Below are 21,153 nucleotides of genomic sequence, written 5' to 3'. Positions count from 1 at the left end.
CTATTAAATATGAAAATTTATAGTTATGCGTTATAGTTGAACAATATGGTAATGGAATTCGAGTGTTGTCATTTGTTATATTTTGAACCCTAATTTTAAAAATATATGTCTGACATTGTTGTTCTGTTTATGTGAAACACTTTTGGAAATTGATCAGCGTATAAAGTGTTCCCAAAGTTCAAAAATGATTGATTAAATTTAGACCAAAAATTGCATCAGCACTGAAAACCTGTTTTGTATTGTCTAACATGTGATCAGTCATTTTTGCATTTTGATTTAATAATCACTTCTGTGCTTTTTTTGTAAAATGTTCCTGTACTGTAGCTTTTCATATACATATTCTACACAGCCTTTCTGTTGCCATTTGTATAGTTGTAGTGCCTGAACACACCATTAATCCTGCAGAAATTAAAACTTTAAAAAGGAACTTACAATGGCTTGAGTATGTGTTTCATCTCAGCAGATGTGTAATAAAAGTGAAAAAGAGTAGAACTTATTTAGTATAAGTACATTCTCAAAATGAATTTTGCACCCATAGATTTTTCATTCCTACTCTAAAATACACCCATACATTTTTCTCCTTGGAAGTACTGCATTTGGATGACTATACCAGCTGCTTAAGTTAGCTGTTGGCCAGAATGTACACAGCTGTATATTTATGTATGGTGCACACCTGCAGGCTTCTTTAAAATAGCTGCACTGTGTTAGGTTGACAGAACTAGTTTGCTCATATTGCAAATAAGGAAGCTTGTGTTTTGATGTCCACATGGCTCTTTCATTTGGAAAGGCAGCTGCTGGAGATTTTTTTTTTTTTTTTTACTTTTGAAAGCCTTGAACTAGCAGTTTTAAGTTGATGCAGGACTCTGTAGTATACTTGTGACTTTACTCTGTAGGAAGATAAGTAAATAAATCAAGGTAAATAACATTTGATCTGGCCTTTATATAAGTAACATATAAATGTTTCTTTTGTAAAGACCATCACAAAACATAATCACAAACAGGAGTTAGCGTGATACGTTGATGAGCTGTGTAAGCCGAGGTGTTTCTTTGAAGGACAGGTGTGGGGCAGACTGAACGGCAGGATGATGCCGGACCTCGTCCTGCATCGAAACGGTGCCATATTTTGCCTTTATGCCTGGTGCATCTGCGTTGTTCTTATATTTGATATATATATCTTGCGGGGGAGGGCTTCTGTTCTCTTTCTCCGATCTGAGTTCACCTCTGTTATAACTCATCTTTATTTAAGAACAGCAGTGTCAGATCGGGGCGAGTGTGTATGCGACTGAGAGAATAAAACTGAATAAAAAAAAAAATGCTAACCTTTACAAGTACCATACATTTACACCGGCTGTTACAGACACAAATCAAAGGTATGTTTTTATTGTATAATAGTAACAATAAGAGCAGCTCACTACTCAGAAAGTTTACTTTGGGACACATGAAGACGCACACCCACAAACTTTTCAACACGAGTCAGCAGATCTTACCACAGTACTACCAAAGAAGACACAACAACAAGCCACACTAACCCGATTTCTTTTTCTTCAGTTATAGTCTTGAATAAAAGCACACTTGTTCTGTTATACTTGTACCTTTTGTGAAAGTGCTTATTTTATATTTGGGCTTCAGTCTTTACACATTATATAGTACACTTCATGTCAAAATTTTGTTGTTAGTACTAAAACAGGATAAAAATTTGTCATTTAGGTATGTGTTCAACATTCCTGTCATACTACACTTACATAGATCTTTGTGGACACAGAAAACACATGAAATGCATGTGTTCCAAATAACAATATATTTTTACCTCACTCCTTGATAAACAAGGCTTGAGCTGAGAGATGTTTTTGCACTTTCTGCGGCGGTGGGAGGATGGGATAGCAGGCTGCTTGGGCTTATCGATACATTTACAAGACAAAAGACGCTGAATGGAGAGGTGTGAGCCAATTTAAGGTGGGCCGGTATTTACAAGTTTTTTTTGTAAACTTTGGTAATTCTAGTGTTAAGTGATCCAAATAGTTATTTTTTATTAAATAAAAATGAATTAATTAATAGGCTCTGTCTGAATAGTTTAAACAAACATGCCACTTTAATAAATACATTTTTAAGTATGTTCTGGAATACATAAAAATGATTTTATGACATATGATAGTGCTCACAAGTTAAGATAAGTGAAGGTTTGTTTCTCACTTCAGGCCTTTCCTTGGTACATTGCTGTTGACCTTTTTTTTTACTAAATTGCTATGTATTACTTGGCTTTGTAACCTGATGAGCATAAATGATTGTAATGTGCCAAGACAGAACATGTTTTGAAACTGGACACATAGTAAGGAATTGTGTGTAAGCAGAAAGGTTTTGTCTGGGAGTTCTTTGTGCATGACACTGACATTAATGAGCAAGTACATAACTGATGATGCGCTCAGTTTTGTGGAGCTCAGTTAAAGAGAGAGAACCAGAAAGTTAAAAAGAAAAAGAAGACCATAAAGATGTGCAGGACTAACATAAACTTAAAACAAACACAACCTTGCCAAAGAACTTAAAAAATGGTTATGTTTGTCAGCAAACGTAAACTTTCTTGCAGCAGAAACTGTTGTTTGATCACCTGTATTTCATGTAAACAACTTTTATTGGGTTAAAATACACATGATCTTATGCTTACAAACTTCAGCATACAACAGGAAACAGACAGAAAGTAAAAGGAGAAAAAGGTTTTAGACGCCTAAAGAAATAAATTAAAACACAAAGCATAGAATATAGTGGGGGTCACTGACACAGCTGTGTAGACACCAATATGGAAACAAGCCTAATTCTTTGTCTTGTCATATCAGAATTTTGTATTTTCAAAATCATGGCAAGAAAAATTTAGCCTTGAAAAGGACAATTTTTAATCATTGTCAAGTGCCGTTAGAATAAACAAGGCACCATTGTGAAAAGATCAAAAATAAAAACAGAACTTTTAATCATAACTCAATAATTAATCCAGTGATGCTAGAAATGCTAAGGATAACACAAAATTAATCATTACTAAATCCTAACTAGAGAGTGGATAAAAGCAGAAAGAAATTTTTCAGGGCAGAGACTAGTGACAAAGGAATAGCCCATTTTGTGAAAAAATAACAAGAATAAAACCAAATCTGTTCATTTAATAAGTTTGTAAATAATAGGAAATAAAACAAAGGAAAAGACTTAGTGCAAATGGAACAGATAAGCTAGAGTTTTTTTTTTTTTGTTTTTTTTTTTTAACCAAAAGTCATGTATAGTACTGTGAAGAAGTATTTGCAGATCTTCCCAGTATCCTGTTTAATGCAATCACTGTCCTCAGATGTTTAGACAAAATTCAGTATTAGCAAAAGCAAATCTGATTGAACATGCAGCGCAGTTTTTTTTATTAATCATTATCTTCTTTATTTACAGAACAACATTATTCAGTATCCCATCACCCATGTAAAAAAGTAATTGCCCACATAGTTTCAATACTTGGTTGCAGCACCTTTAGCAATAGTAATCAAAAAAAACTTCTATAATTTGAAATCTTCTTTCACGTTGTTGTTGAGGAATTTTAGCCTACTCATCTGCAGACTTGCTTTAATTCAGGCACATTAGTAGGCTTGCAAATGTGAAGTGTTCATCTCAGGTCCTCCCACAATATCTCTTTTGGGTTCAAGTCAGAACTTTTCCTTGGCCACTCTAAAACTTGAATTTTGTTTCTTCTTAGCCATTCAGTTATGAACTTGCTTTTCCATTAGGAATCATTATCCTACTGCTTAGCTCAATTATGCTTCAGCTTCAGATCATGGACAGACGATTTAGCATTCTTCTTAAAAATATTCCATCAAAGTGCAGAATTAATTTAAAAAATGACAAATCCAGGGCCCAGGGCATCAAATTATACCACACCATCACACTACCATCGCCATGTTTTATTGGAGATAAGGTGTTCTTATTATTGAATGCTATATTAGCTTTATGCCTGACATAATGAAACCCATGATGTGCACAGTGTTCTACTTTTGACTTGTTTTTACATAGAACATTGTTTTAAAAGGCATTTAGTCATTCAGGTGTTTCTTTTCTAATACACAATGACCACTGATTTTTATTTTATTTTATTTTTTTTTAATACTAGAGGATTTCTGATTTGCTACTCTTCCATTAGTCACATTTTTACCCAGGAGTCATAATACAGACTTTAATTGATGCTAGAGAATCCTTCAGTTTTTTGGTTTTTCTTTTGGGATCCTCTATTACTTCTTCAATGAGATGTTGCGGTGACCCTGAGTAATTTTGGCTGGCTCTCCTTTTCTGGGATGATTCACTATTGTTCCAAATGTTCTCCATTTTGAAATAATTTCTCTCACTGTGGTGTGGTGGAGCCCCAGAGCCTTAGAAATGTCTATGTATCTGTTTACTGATTTTTAAGTTTCCTCATCTATTTTAGAATTACCTTTGAGTGAGACATAATCTTTTAGAAACCTTGTAGTGATGACTTCACTGTGATTGTAAGGGTCAATATTAGGTGAAATTTAGATTCGGCAGGGATGGCTGCAATCAGATCTAGCTGTCTGATTCTAATTATCAACTCTGGTCTACTGTTTAATAAATAAGGGGGCAATTACCTTTTCACACACTAATTCTGGTATTGGATAACTTTGTTAATTAAATATATACATTATCAGCAATGTGTAAAAATCAGGTATTGTATAGAATGCCTAAGAAATCTATAGAATGCGTGACGTTTTTAGGAAATGCATGAAATGTCTATGTTACTTTAATATGCTATATACTTTCCCTAGTTATTGTATGTAATACCTAGGTATTATAGAGAACGAGAAATACAATTTAGGCACAATGTGAAAAGTGAGTTGGGAAAAGGCCTTTATTGAAAAATGTTAAAATAAATACAAAATAAGGCTTAACACTAGAATCTCTGAAGCCTACGAAAAACTCATACTACTGGGCCACCTTTCATTCCTTCACATGTCTCTATTAGCATCTTTTGTTTTATAAATATGTCGATCAGCACAAGCAGCAAACAGCCTGCTATCCCATCCCCCCACCACTGCAGCTCAATTTGGGCAAAAAGTTCTCCCAGCTCAAGGCTTATTTATTTGGGTGTGAGGTGCCTGGCTTTGTATAATATATCATTATTTGGAACACATACATTTCATATGTGTTCCATGTCTACAACGATCTATGTAAATGTAGGATGCTAGGATATGCAAGAAATGTTGACCACATACCTAAAACAAACTTTTTTCATGTTATAGTACTAAAGACAAAATTAGGAAAAGATCAGTTATGAACAGTGCAACAGCAGATTCCACCTGCAGCTAAAGTCATTTTGGTACTGAAGTAGCATTGCACATGTACTTTTGTCAGCAGGCTGCTCGTGCTGATCGACAAAATTATAAAACAAAAGACGCTCATGGAGAGGTGTGAAGGAATTTAAGGTGGCCCAGGATTACGGGTTTTTTTGCAGCCTTCAGGGATTCTAGTTAAACAAGACCCAGCCGCGCACTATTTTGTATGAAATTGAGCATTGTAATTCATTTCCAGTCCACTCAGCTGATAAATTAATAGTAACTAGTAATAGAACATAGATATTGTGCATATTTAATTTTGTCATAAAATATTTTGCAAAATTGTATAATTATACAGGGCCCCTATGAAAATAATTAGGGGAAGCATTGGTCACTAGCAGAGTTTTTTTTTTATAGTTTGCCAGTTTGCCTTTTGTCATTGCATAGAATGCCTAGGAAATGTTTGAAAATTTAATTATTTCAAACTTTTGATGTCCCATTTTCAGAATTCTGTAGATTTCCTAGGCATTGTACACAATGTCTAATTTCACACATTGACGTTAACATATATAATAAGTTAGATTTGAAGTGGTGTTGTGTATTTCCTATGGTTCCCTTTATTTAATATTACATTTTGTCAAAAGATCTGAGGTCATTCATTATGACAAATGTATAAACACAAAGGCTATCAGACAGAGGGCAAGTAATTTTTCACAGTATTGTAGAGATTTGCATTAGTGTTGAACAATTGGTGGCTTATTGAATATGTCCAAACTGATGGAAAAAATTTCTTGGGTAAAACCCAGAATCAAAGGTTGTCATGTTTGTAATGCACATAATCTTATAATGGGGCTTACTTTGGGTTTGGGGAAGGTTGAAAGGAACTGTGGATGGTGGGGCAAGCCATTTTAACCTCCAGTCACACCTTTCACCCAGATTCACACTCAAATGGAGACAGTTTAGAATCAACAAATAATGTAACAAATATATCATTTGGATGTGGAGAGAAAACTTTAATACAGGGAGAAAAAAAAAACCAATCAAATACAGTAGTCAGACTCCACACAGAAAGCTGTTATGCTGAGATTCTAAGAATACACGATTCATGAGGCAGCAGTGCTAAAAACTAATCCATTGTGCTTACCAAAGTGGAGCTGCTGAAGAAAAATTTATTTAATAAAGCACAACTTAAGTATTTTAACTTCTAAAGCATATACATAAGTATTTGGACAGTGACATAATTTTAATAATTTTGGCAATTTATGCCACAACAATGGATTTCAAATGAAGAAATTATTGTAAGATTGAAGTGTATGCTGACATAGGCTTTCACCATTAATTCAAAGGTTTTAACAGAAATATTGTATAAGTCATTTAGGAATGAACAACCATTTTTATACATGGTCCCTCCATTTTCAGAGGCACAAAATTGTTTGTACAGTTGACTGACAAGCTCATTTGACTATTAAGGAGGTGAAAGGTCTGGAGTTGATTCCAAGTGTGAAATTTGCATTTGGAAGCTCTTGCTGTTAACTCTAAATATGAGGTCCAAAGAGCCGTCCATGCAAGGAAAAACATGCCATTATTAGGCAGAGAAAATCAAAACAAACCCATCTGAGAGAGAGCAGAAACACCAGGAGTGGTCAAATCAACCATGTGGTACTATTCTTAAAAAAACAGAACACACAGGTGAGCTCATAAACCGCAGAAGGCATGGACAACCATTGAAGACAAATGAGCTGGATGATATCAGAATTCTATCCTTGGTGAGGAAATAACAATTCACAACATTTTGCCAAACCAAGAACGCTTGTCACAGTCTAGAATAAAGAGACAATTTCATCAAAGTCAGTACAGAGGGGTTACAACAAAGTGCAAAACACTGGTAAATCTCAAGCATAAAAAGAACAGATTAGACTTTGCCAGAAAACATTTTTTAAAAGCCTGTCCAGTTCTAGAAAAAATTTCTTTGAACAAAGGAAACTAAGATCAATATATAGCAGAATGTTGGAAAGAGAAGAATATGGAGAAGAGAAGAAATGGATCATTATCCGATGAATACCACATCATCAGTGAAACATGGTGGAGGCAGTGTTATGGCATGGGCATGCATGTTTGCCAATGGATGTGGGTCACTGGGGCTTATTAATGATGTGACTGCTGACAAAAGTTACAAGATGATTATTGAAGGGTACAGGGTGATATTTTCTGCTCAGATTCAGCCAAATGCTGCAAAGCTGATAGGACAGTGCTTCACAGTACAGATGGACAGTGAGCCAAACCATACTGTAACAGCAAACCAAGTGCTTTTCAATGCAAAGAAGTGGAATATTTTTCAAAGGCCAAGTCATTCTACTAATCTCAACGCAATTGGACATGGATTTCAATTGCTAAACACAAAACCGAAGGCAGAAAGTCCAACGAACAGGCAGCACATGAAGACAGCTGCAGTAAAGCATCAGCTGCTGGCAAAGCTTTACTAGGGTGGAAACCCAGCACTTTTAGAAGGTCATGGGTTCCAGACTTCAGGCAGTCATTGACTGATAAGGATTTTCATCCAAGTATTGAAAATGATTGTTATATTTATGATTATGTTAGTTTGTCCAAATACTTTTGAGTCCCTTTAAAGGGAGGGGGGCCTTGTATAAAAATTGGTGTCTTATCTAAATGGCTCATACAATGTTTTTATTTAACACCTTAAATTAAAACTGCAAGTCTATACTTCAATCACATGTTGATTGCTTCATTTCAATTTCATTGTGGTGGCTCACAGAGCCAAAATTATAACAATTTTACCACTGTCCAAATACTTACTGACTTAACTGTGATTTATGTATAGATTTCCTTTCTATTGGTTAACAAAACAAAATCTTAGTATCCTTCAAAGTGTGATGTTAACTATGTAAATCTGTTCATTTTTTTCCTTTTTTGATGTGCTGTCCATTGCTTTGTGAAGCATGTTATGAGTGTGGCCTAACACATATCCTTTGTTTTCAGTCTTATCATGTAGTACTAGGGTGTTGTACCGTGTTAGCCATTATGAATGTAAAGAAAAGCCAAGCAAAATGACACCTTTTATTGGCTAACTAAAACGATTACAATATGCAAGCTTTCGAGGCAACTCAGGCCCCTTCTTCTGGCAAGATTACTGAAGAAGGGGCCTGAGTTGCCTCGAAAGCTTGCATATTGTAATCTTTTTAGTTAGCCAATAAAAGGTGTCATTTTGCTTGGCTCTTCTCTATGTTCTTATCTTTTAATCAAGATCCTCAAGCCTCTGTTAGTAAAAATACTGTGAGATGTAACTTCTACCTAAGATTACAATGATATCGAGTAAACAAGAGTTACATATAGGTTTTGAATGCTAGTACTAAAACACCATATTGTTCTCTTTCTAATGTGATTTTTGCACTGCAGGTTTAAAGCTGTTGTTAATTGCCATTGTTTCTGTTTTGGTGTCATTCTCTTTTTATGTTTGTGAGATTTTTTTCATTTAGCCAATTTCACTTCCCTCCAGTTTTTTTTTTTTTTACCTTTTCACTGTTTTATTTCATTTGGCACCTCAGCAGCAATACATCTGTTGCTAGATTATCATAGCCTTTGCTCCTGCAGCAGTTTCCTTTATCATTTTAAGAGAGCTACTTAAAAATAATCTTTTACAGGCCAGATTCTTGAAAAGTGTTTTACTCACTTTATAGTAGAAAAATCATTTTGAATTGTTTTAACTTCATGCTAACAATCAAGCACTTTACACCCTTAAATGTTTTATTTTCTTTTTCACCCACTGACACCTTTAAAGTGGTCCATTTACAGAAGGCAATAGGGAGAGCTTAACATTTTTCCCCTCCCTGCTGCACATTTAACAGTTCCAGACTCTTACCATCAAGCTGGGTGAAGAGTTTCTGATGTGTGGGAAACAGGAAACCTTTGTGGGGTGATGGTGGCCTGTTTTCTACCAAGTAATTTCAGAAGAATAGCTTAAACCTTGAATTGAAAGTGTTTTTCTGTAATATTGCACATTTTCTGGCACAACTTCTTTTATTACAGAAGTGGAATATTATGTTCCAGGGAAGGCCTGGCTGCATGTAGTGCCAAGGTTGCTCTTCCTACAGTAGGATATCACTTCAAAAGCATTAGCCGCTTTTGCAGGTTGCAAACATATGATTGAGGGACTTCTAGTCCTCACTAATGCACAGATGTCTCTTAGTAACTCTAGCCGGTAATTTCTTCAAATTGTTCCCTTTATCAACAGCACATGTCATCAATCGTGAGCGGCCATCCGAGCCAAACTCTAGAATCTGCCTTGTCTTACAAGTCTCCCTACAAACAGGTGAACAGACGAGAAGCAATTTGTGAAGCTCCAAGGATGTCAGACAAAAGACAGACAATGTGCACATGAAACAAATTGCCTCTTTGCTTAGCCATATTCAAACCATTTCTTGAATTGACAATAATTCCAGAGGTTAACATTTCCTTTCCATGGGATTAGGCTATTTGTAAAAATGAAGAACAACAAACATTAATAGGAATTCCTTTAGGACCAAGGTGGAAGATGAAAGCCACAAGTGGGCCCCTTAAGAGGGGTCACAGTCCTAATGATAAAAATGGCAATTATCTGAAACAGTTACTTAAACGGTTGAAGTCTTTGAGAACAGATTGCTCCTGCATTTACCAAAATAAAAATAAGTGGGGCAGCAGAGATAAGAGTTTGGGGGGGGGGTGTGAGGTAGCAAACAACCAGCAACCATCAAAGAGCTAAACACTGACAGAAAAGGAGCATTATTGATGGCTACAATTTGTTTTCATTTGCCTAATTGTATCCCTATTGATGAGTTTTTTGCTAATTATTACCCAGTTCTATCAAGGCTTAAATCGTGTAATGTGTTTTAGGGTTCTGCAAGTCTTGTTGTTGGAAATTAAATAATATGATTCTGCTGAATAGTAAAAAAAAAAAAAAAAGAAAAGTATATTCAGATTGGGAAATAAGATTTTAATGTTAAAGATTTTATGTTACGTCTTTCTGGTGCTGGTTATAGTACTAGAACTTCCATTTTTCTTATGATGTTTGCTGTAAGGGATTTATTAAGGACTAAAAGAAATTAATTTTCCTTTATTTTATATTTCACAAATTTAAAAAAATTGTGCACGTATCAATGTTTGAAATTTATGTGCGTGTTAAAAACAATGATGTAATTCTTTTCATGAAGAAGGGATTTATATATTTGTTATTTTTTATTTATTTTTATCACATTGGCAGTAAGATAATATATATTTATTTTCTCTTTCTCCTTAATGCAGTGGCTATAAATCTCGATGTGCAGGTGGTTGATGGGTCTGTTCTCTAAAGTAACGCAAGAGTATAGAACATTTAGCTATATTCCTTTTGACCTGTTTTCTTGATGTTTACTTATTAAAGCTTTATAAATATGAAAGTAAAGGTATGAGAGTAAACTGAGGCTGCTTCTCTGTATTAAGTGAACATGACTGCTAATAGTGAAAGATTTAACTTAAACTACTAAATGAAAATTATGGAGACAACACTTCCAATTTTTTCCTAAACACAGGTTCTGTATTGCTTTTGCAGAAATTTTGATCCCTTTGTTTTCCTTATTTATGTAGCTCAGTCTTGATCACAGCATAATTTTGTTAAATCATCTTGAAGTTTCTAGTGTTGGCAGAACCCTTTGGACCTTGTTTCTCTAGTGGACAGAAATGAAAACAGTGCTGTGTAGAAAGCATTACATAATCATGGGTCTGTTTAATACTTAGACAAATCCAGTGAGCTGTAGCTGGCTGTGTATACTGTGGTGGCCAGGATTCAGTCAGAAAATGTCAGCTGTTTAGATTTTCTAGACTTAGATAACTAAAAAAATGGTTTGCATATGTAGTAAGTCAGTTAGTTAGTGCCATTTCAGTCTTTGGAAAAACCAATTAAGTATAACACTGATGCAAGTTTTTTGGGTTAAAAAAAAAATAAAACTTGCTCTGAGGTAATAATGAAGTAATGTGAGTAGTGTGTATAGTTCAGGTTCTTTGACTTTACCTCATGTTCATGACTTTTCAGGTTTTTTTTAAATAAAGTGCTTGGTAGTATGTGACATAATTTATACTCATGCTCAGCTGTCAGTAGGAATTGTACAAACAAATTATGGCACAAAGAGGAAAAGCTTGAATGCGCCTGAGGCACACTAATGCAATGTCTTGCCATGTACATAGAAGAAGAAGAAGCAAATAAAATTGCCTACAAGTCCAAGAGAACAATCTTCACATAAGGCTGCTGATGCCTGTGTGTGTTTTTCCAATTTCATAATACACTCAAAGCTGTTCAGTGAATGAAAAGATCTTGACTGTTTGGCAGTCTAACTGAGCTCTTTAAGATTTGCTCCTTGGAGGTTTCTGTATCTTAAAAGACTTCAGATGTCAGTTTCCCCTCTGATTAAACATGTGTGATTAAAAAAAAAAAAAAATCAGTTTTAAATTGAGTTCTTGTCGAGTTTCATGCAGAAACAGTGGTTTCTGTTGCTGCCTCAAAACTTTAGACTCCTAGGTTCAAATTGTTGTCTCTGTAGAGTTGCATGTTTTTTCTTTATATGAATTGGTTTTACCCATGTTGTCTTGATTTCTTGTACATCCCACGAACATGCAGGCTAGATTGATTTGCAAGTCTAAATTAGTCTGTTGTGAGTGAGTGGGTAAATGTGTGTGCCCCAGTTATAGGCTGGTATTTATATCTGGCCATCTAATACTGTCAGGATAGGTTCAAGTCTTTCTTTAGGCTGTATTGGTTTGTACAATGAATTGGTGAATTTATTATAATTCATCATACTGTTGGTGCAGTAGGATTTATGATGAAAACAAAGCTCAGCCATCACCACTTGACATTTCCTAGACAGTTAAAATCTATTCTAAAAGTAAAGTAGATTAATCTTGTTTAAAAAAGTGGCAAATAAAGATTGTATACCTTATGTGTCACCTTAAACACAGAAAAACAAAATTGTAAAAATAACTTAAAGTATTAGATTAATGGTTTGTAGACCTTTTTAAAATTGCTAAATTAGTATAAAATTAAATCTGAAATACCAATTCTCACTGTAAATACATTAACTTACAATATGTATGTTTTAGATCAGTGCAAATGTTTATTTGAAAAGGTAAGATTTTTTTTTTTTTATAAAGCCTGAAGATAAAGTACTGATAAGTATGAAAATCAAATTCATCCAAAAGAGTCAAGCATTCCTTAATATCGATATTAGGATTTACATAAAATCATAATTCATACACCCCCTTGCTGTTCAGAGAAAATACAAACCTAATTGCCATTATGAAACAGTTCCTTTGGTTTTTATTTTAAAAAATGTAAAAAGAGACAGAGGCTTATCAGACTTCATGCGTTTTAGAAGAGACTAGTCAATTTTTATCAGAAAAAGCTTTGCACCATTCCACATAGTGAAACTTAAATTTTGTAATTTTAGGTAATATAAGACATGACTTTATTATTGACTTGTAGTGGGTAGATTACGGCTATGTCCATACTGTTTTTTTAAAAGTGCTGTTTTTAAGCAAAAAAGATCTCTGATTTCTTTATTCTAACACTTTTCTGAACAACTGCAGTTGTATGTGTTTTTTGGTTGTTTGTAATTAATACTCTGTGTAAGAAATAATAATAGTAATAAATAAGTTGTCTATATGGCTAGAGTTTGTGACGTTTGTGATATTTAACATTGCCAGCATTTTGTTTTAGTATCTTTGTTTTTAATGTTGATGGCAAAGTAGGTTAATAAAGTCTTTGTATAGATGGAATACCATTTTAACAAAACTCATGGGACCATAAAAATATTTTGTTATAACTAAAATTTCAATATAATGAGTATGACATTATTGTGACCGGGGCCAACAGCAAAACGCTGTGTTGAATGTAAGCGCTGCAAGGACTGCTTTGTAGCTGCTCTGCTGCATCTAGTAAACAGTAAACCAAAAGCAAAGTAATATGTTGTCAACTGCAGGATCAGGTATACTGCGTACTGTGTGTGTTGCACAATGTTTAATATTTAACACCAAGCTTTGATCTGCTCTTTCTCACACTCTCCTGATCTGTCTTCTCCAGACGGCATCTGCCACAGCGGTGATTCTGAGCCGCTGGTGTTCATCTAGTCTGAAGATGGGAGCTAAAGCAGGACAAATGCCTGAGCTGCGGCTCCTAATAGCTCCCGTTTTAAATAAAATCTTGAGACTGCACCTGCCTTCTGTATACAGTAATAAAGTACCTGTATTTTCTATGAAAACTTGGACTCATCTTGCTGTCTCTCATGCATCTCTGTGACCCAGCTTGACAATACCTGTATAAAAAATTTCAGACATGAGCATCAGTTGGCTTTGCGCCCTAGGAACCAACATTTCAATAATTATTTACCGCTCTCATGCAGATCTTTCTGATCATAAAATAGGTCATTGCAATAGCAGTTAATGAGAAGAATTCATTATGTAGAATGATGGTATTTGAGTGTAGAGTGCCTCTTTCCCTTGCATGATTTGGCTTAAAAGCTAATCAGCACATCATCATCTTATAACAGACTTAAGTTTTGAGTTTGGTATTTTTCTGTCCAGCCATTTTAGCTCTAGACTGTCCTCAAGGAACTGTGACAGACAGACAGAAACACACACACACAGGCACACACCCAAGATATCGATGTTTATGGTATCGGGGATCCGTTGAAAACCAGAGATCTTAATTTTTTAAAAATCTAAAGCTTTTGCTGCTCCCCCATACATGGTAGGTTATGGTGGGGAAGGGTGTAAAGCAAAAAAACAGTAAACTTAAACTGTAAAAAATATTTTATTTGAAAATGAGACATTATATGTAACTTTTTTATTAGAAATGCAGGTATGAAAAAAAGAATGAAAAGAGACATTACATGAAGATGAAGGTACGATTCCAAAATGCTTTCACCATGTCACTTTTCTTCATTTCTGAACCAACATTTTCCAGGATTGTTAATTTTTGCCGTTTCTCACTCTCTTTTTCAATACTATAAAATTCAAACAGTGCGGATTCGCACAGAATAGAACTACCCACGCGGACACTCAGTGAAACACTGACTCAGAATTCAGCTATGTGTATGATGTTGCGTCTATGCGCTAGCCCAGCCTGCCCAGGACTTCCCAACACTGGAAATTTCACAACAGACCGTCTCTCTCTTTAAGACAACCTGTTGTAGGGTACTAGAGACTTGGCACAGAAAGAGTAGGAGCAACATTAAATATTTTTTGCATCACTTTATTATCTTCATTGGTCATTTTTGGTTGAAAAAACATTTGTTATATAGAGATTTACATTTTGTTAAAAGAAGAGTAATTTATCATGATGTTCTATAATTGTTTGTCCAGGCCCACAATAAGTATTAGTTAATCTAAAAAGATTGTTACTTCGGTGTTTGCTATAACGGAATTTAACCTGTATTCAATCAGTCTTTATTTATTTAAATGAGGCAATTATTTTTATTTATTATTTTTAATAGCCATTACTGAATAACACATATTGCATAAATTTGTGGTTTACAAATTTTTGCACAGGTGCAAAACTTTCCAGTTACTGTAGGGTAATGGGCTTCTTCAGTGTAGTGTTTTCTTTACTTAGTTTGGTATGTACTTTTGGTACAATGTGATAGCTTACCACAATTTTAGTTTTTCAATATATTAAAATAGTTTTTTTTAATTGATTACTACAATTTGATCATAGATATTAAAATTATGGAATTTTTTTATTTTCCCATTTTTCCAAAATCTAACATTCTTTAAAGCCTTCTTTGAAACTGCAGGAGAAGTTTGTGGCATGTTATCGGTCAAGGGCTTTCCCTTGATTCCACAATGCTACTGGCAGATAGTGCAATACTGTGCATGTGCCATCTGCAACAATAGGCAGATGCTATTACAGAAACAACTGAAGTAAGAATTACCTGCTTTCAGTGGGATTTGTGTTCACATAAGTTGAACCGTACACCATAATCCATTGTCTCTGTAATACTACTTGTGGAAAGTGCAGTGCTGGTAAAGTGGAATCTACAAAAATGCATAACATAAACAAAATTATCTTCCTCTGAAGCATCCAACAACAAATGGTGATCATATATATGTCACCTTTAGCAAATCAAAACCTTCTATGTACAGGAGCCAGTGATGACAGCTATCTCAGAACTGAAATAGAACTTGATAATCTGCATAGCTGCAACAGGCAAAGTGCTAATGGAATCAATGTAAATTAATTACTTAGGGTAATCTGTTGCTTGTAGAATCCTTCTTATTATAGTGAATTAATTGAATGTATGACAAGACACAGTATGACAACACCATAGCGGTGTAATAGTAAAACCAGCAGAGTTTTAATGCAGGTTTTTGTACAGTCTTATGAAACACAAACTGAATGGACATGAATAGTCCTTATATAATATTTTAATTAATTCTTCAGCTTATTAAATTGCCTTATGCCGTTGAGTTTGTGAGGCTAATTCAGTAATTGATTTCCAGTATTGCCAATTCATTATTGCTAAGTCTTTTTTCCTTGTTGTTATGCCATGATGGCGTTAAAGGATTTAGCAATAAAAGATTTAACTCCCAGGTCTTTGAGAGTGTGGTAGCACCTCCCACTATAAGGTGGTGATGGCCTCCAGAGTGTTGAGCATCTGGCAGCTTAGCTTCTTTCTTCTTACAGGTTTTTGTCCAGCTGTAAAGTCAGCTCAGTTTATATAGTTTGGCTTGTACATAATGCTCCATTTTCTGAGTTAAGTAAAAATAGCAGACTCTTTTTGGACCTACCTATACGGCTATTTACCCTTTCTGTCTGGTAGGGTAGCTTGTAAACTCATGAACTATTTGTTAAACTGCCTGCTTTCCATTCTTTCTTGACCATTGCCTTTTCCTCCCACCAGTGAATCCTTCATCCCAACTTCCTTCTGTAGTCGACAGACTTTAATATAAGTGTGCATTCAATCCTATATTAAGGTCATTTACTGGCCAATTCCAGAAACCGCTTCTTGTGTCAATAGCATTTCTAATTGTGTTACAGATACACCAGGGAAGAACTTCTCAATCAACTCTTGATGTTTTAGTATTCTTGCATTTCTAGTCATAATAAAGATTTGGGAATCACTTGCAAGGTTCTTCAGTACCCATTCCTGTAAAGGAGAAAAATGATTTCTGTCTTTCTTATTAGGAAAGAACTGACTGGCCTTCATTCAGTTCTCCTTTAGCTCTCCCTTGAATGAACAGCATTGCCCCAACATATACAGATATTGTTCTTATATTACTATCTTCTGGGAGACAACTCTTGTTTACTTTTAGTTACCCCTGCCTGTTATCACTCTCTTTCTGTGTAGAGGGGCCTATCGTCTGCTGGGACATCCCTAGACCTGTCTTTCTCATCCTCCTCTTCTGGGACATAATGCACTTGTGCAAAACCCTTGACCCTTTAGTCTCCACATAGTTTCCACACTGGCATGTATTGGACACCTCCTAATGCCATTGGGCCTTTTCTGGATATCTCCTGTGAGATGTTGCTCAGCACGAGCTAAAGAGCTAGATCATCTTTAACTACTTCTGCTTTGTTAAAACACCTATTTTTAATCATCAGTGTACAGAATGATATTAATTTAATGCAATTTTTTATATATATATAAACTTTCCTAGTCTGGTCCTGTAGCAGTAATCCAGAGGCTGTTTCAGAAACAACATAAGTAATAAAAAGAACCCATTTTGAATGGGAGTTATTTCATACAAACAGAACCACACACATAACAACACCTAATTATTTTTAAAGTGAACTTTTGTCCTAGCAGCATGTCACAGAAAAGTGTAACAACTACACTGAAAGAGTCTACATTGTGAGTTGATTATCAAAATAAGACAGAAATGTTGTTAATATGCAACCCACCTCACTCTTCCCATTACACCACGTTTAACCTGTATATTTAAAATAAAAATGTGCATTTTTATTAAATAATTTTAGTGACATTGGCAATATTTCAAAATCAAATGATTAAATGTTAAGAGTTCTGAGGGCTCTAAAACTGTAGTCACTAATGCAATGTTGGAGATATTTCAAAGTTGTTTGTATTTGTTGCAGTAAGCCGAAAAGTTAAAATATAAGCAATAATGACATTTTACATGCCCAATGGTGTTTTTTATTCAAATAAACCACAACTTTTCATCTTATGTGCTCTCTTTTATTATTAAAATATGTGATTTGCACACATTTACCACATGGTGAGCAGTGCATAACAAGTGAATGAATCTGCTTTTGTTAAAGATCTCACCAACTTCTAGCCGCATACAATGAATGGCTCATTACCTTTTGATGGCTATGTTGCACCACATTCTAATAATGTGTAGTGACAGCTCATCTTTACACATCGTTGTGCACAAAGCATACGTCAGATTCTGATCAAAGTTTTGACTTTATTGTGAAAATGATTTGTTTAATGTAGGTCTTGATGCTACAACTTTTAATATACCATAACTTTTGAAGTGTCACTTTTACAGTTGCAGCATCACAGATTCAATTACCATACCTGGACACTGTCTACTGCAAGTTCTCCTTATGTTTGTGTACTGAGCAGTGCTATTTCAGAATCAACTTGGAATGCAGGCAACATTTCTTAGCGTACCTGTTAGTACTGTTAGGCTGTATTTGTGTTTTGTGAAGTTTTATTTGAGGATCAATCCCCCTACCCCCTTTCATTGAATGTCACAGTATTGCACAGTTCATGTTGCTGAACCACAAGCACATGAAAGAATACCTAGTGGCTTGTCCATGGTATAATTTAAACCCCCTTGCCCACTTCTCCTCAAAGGGATCAACTGCGTCATGCAGTATTTTTTTATCCCATTTATGATCACACTCATCCACAAACAAGAAAGTCACAATTGTGCCTGATTACAAATGCGAAATAAGATCAGAGTATAGCCCTTTTTTGCTGGATTGAAGAGAATGCAATTTGAAATGGGATATAAAATCTTACACAGCTATGTTTATCCCTTCGTTGGAGGTAGTGGGGTGGATTATACTGTGGATAAGTCTTACATGCTTGCTGCCAAGCAGCTGCCACCTGTGACTCAAAAATTGTCGAGAAATACAGGTTTAGCTGCATCTGTATGAATAGCTCAGGGCTGCTTGTTTCTTGCCCTGTGCCCAGGTCTTTCAGGAAAGGCATTGTCCCCACCTGGGTAACCCAGCACCGGAGGAAACTGTTGCAAAAATGTATGTATGTACTTCATTTCTTCCACACGTGAAATTGGGCCATTTTCAATAAAAAAAGACTTGATCAGTGATCGGCAAATTGGCTGATCACAAAATTCGATGCATTTAACCCTTGCTTTTCTAAGCTTTGCGGTAATTTAGTTGCAGTGCTTCTTTACATAATGTATTATGGTAGGTGAGCCATAGTTGATTTTGCATAAATTAAGTGTAGTCAGGACTTGTTTTATCAGAGATCTTAGCCTTTACGTTAAAGAAAGTGAAGTCATAAACAGAGAAAACATAATTGGAGAAGTCATCCTGTGCATTTAGACAAACAGCAAGAAAAAATATTGACACTTGAATCCCCACCAAAATTTTGTTTCCCTTGATCACCCTTACCCCGCCCTTCGTTTGGCTTTATCAGCGCAGCAACTACCAACTGATAACCACCTTTGTTTTGAAAATGTGTCAGTTTGCAGTCTTGAACCTGCACTCACCCATTCCCCATTCAGCCAACTGTTTGGCCCTCCTGACACTTTTACCCACTGTTTATCGCTGCCAGCTTGAACCTCCTCACTTGCAGTTCAAGTCTGCACTGAAGACTTTATGTGGCAAAGAGTTTTAAGGAGATATATAAGTAATGATGTATTGTTATTTCAAATACATACATTTCATGTGTGTTCTGTGTCTACAATGATCCCTGTAAATGTACGATGAAACAAGAAATGTTAAGTCTTACAGGCACAAAGCAAATATATGTTTTTATTATATTAAATTTAACCTCATGAATGTGAGTTTTCACTTTTTTATAGTCATGCTTCTGTGACTTCTACTGGTACACAGACATAAATTGTCATTTAGCATTAACTTTTGCAAGAAATAAACCTAAACAGAGAGTCTGTGTCAAAGTCAAAGTGAACTTTATTGTCATCTCAACCATATACAAGTATACAGATAGACGAAATTGCGAAGCTCAGGGTCCACAGTGTAACAACATGATGTGCAAATAATAAATTAAAAGTAGAATTAAAATGTAAAAATTAAAACACAAACAAGACAAGGCATTGTGCAAAGATAGGACAAAGAAGTAGCAGCAATATTGATGTGTAAGATATGTAATATAATAAATAAATAAATAATAGATATAGATAATACAAAGATTATCAGTGTATGATAATAGTTGTTTAAGATATTTGTAAACAATGACAGGTCAGAATTTTTCACAGCAGAAGGATATCAGGAGTATCAAAATACTTAAAGGTCAGTATGAGATTTTCAGTTCTTTTCTACATGCACACTCATCTTTGCAGGACAGTGGTTTTCATGTATAAATGTTCTGTTTTTAAAGGTGGTTGAGACCGTGTGGAAGGTCCTAGGGGGCAGCCTGGTGTTAAGGAGTCTAACAGCTTGGGGGTAAAAACTCTCCTGCAGCCTGGCAGATTTGGCTTTGATGCTGCAATATCTTCACTTGAATTGCAGAAGTGTGAAAAGTCCAAGTGAGGGGTGTAAGGGGTCCTGCACAATGCTGCAGGCCTTGCGGACACTGCGTTTGTAAAATATGTCCTGTAGTGAAGGGAAAGGCACCCCAATAATGTTCTCTGCTGTCTTCACTATACTTTGCAGGCGCTTGCGGTTGAATATGTTGCAGTTGCCATACCAGACAGTGATGCAGCTGGTCAGGACAATCTCCATGGTGCCTCTGTAGAACATGGTGAGGATGGAAGGGGGAAGACGTGCTCGCTTCAGCTGCCTCAGGAAGTGTAGTCTCTGCTGGGCTTTCTTGATTAGTGATGAGGTGTTATGCGTCCACGTAAGTTCCTCAGTAATGTGCACACCGAGGAACTTTGTATTCCTAACAATGTCCACATCTAAACCGTTGATGCTGAGTGGAATGTGGGCAGGACATGATTTTCTGAAGTCCACGATTATCTCTTTTGTCTTGTCGACACTAAGAGATAGATTGTTGTCTGCACACCATGCGGACAGCCGTTTCACCTCATCTTTGTATGCTCTTTCATCGTCCCTGCTTATAAGTCCCAGCACCGTTGTATCATCCGCAAACTTGATGATGTGGTTGGTGTTGTGCGTGGCTGTGCAGTCGTGTCAAGAGGGGCAACAGCTGATTGAATAGCAGATGGGTAAGTGTAGGTTCAGCACTGCAAATTCACACATTTGCAAAATAAAGGCGGTTATCAGCGGGCATGCTGCATTGATAAGGCCAATTTTCTCGTGTGTCTTTGGGGAAAGTAGGCTTTTCAGGGAGAACAAAAATTTTTGCAGGATTTGGGAATTCTAGCATTAATGAATTCAGACCTTTTTATTTTGTCCTTTAAATTAAAATTGGCACCATTTCAGTTTGGACAGCAAGTTTGTTTTAAGTGCAACATCTTGCATTTTTAGTTGGAAAAAGAAAAAATGAAGAAGAATTTTAAATTGCTGCTTAGTAAGCAATAAGCATTAGGCTTAACAGCAAAATGTGTCTTTTATTTATAAATCTGTTAAGTGTGTTAGTCTTGTGTCTTCTTGATAAACAACTTATGAACGTTTGATACATTTGTGGCTTTTTTTTTTAAGATTTGTACTGTGTTTATTATGTATTTCTTTGTGTCATGCAGCATATGTTTTGGT

At 35.5% G+C, this 21,153-nt stretch overlaps 1 protein-coding gene across 1 annotated transcript in view; it reads left to right on the top strand.

Moving 5' to 3' along the window:
* Window positions 1-21,153, top strand: part of LOC120516042 (vacuolar protein sorting-associated protein 13B-like) — a 614,714-nt gene that overhangs the window by 245,534 nt on the left and 348,027 nt on the right. The window lies entirely within an intron of this gene.

Source organism: Polypterus senegalus, chromosome 15 (genome assembly GCF_016835505.1).
Source record: "Polypterus senegalus isolate Bchr_013 chromosome 15, ASM1683550v1, whole genome shotgun sequence".
NCBI lineage: Eukaryota > Metazoa > Chordata > Cladistia > Polypteriformes > Polypteridae > Polypterus > Polypterus senegalus.
The sequence above is the reverse complement of the archived record's forward strand: the minus strand, read 5'-3'. Positions and strand labels throughout refer to the sequence as shown.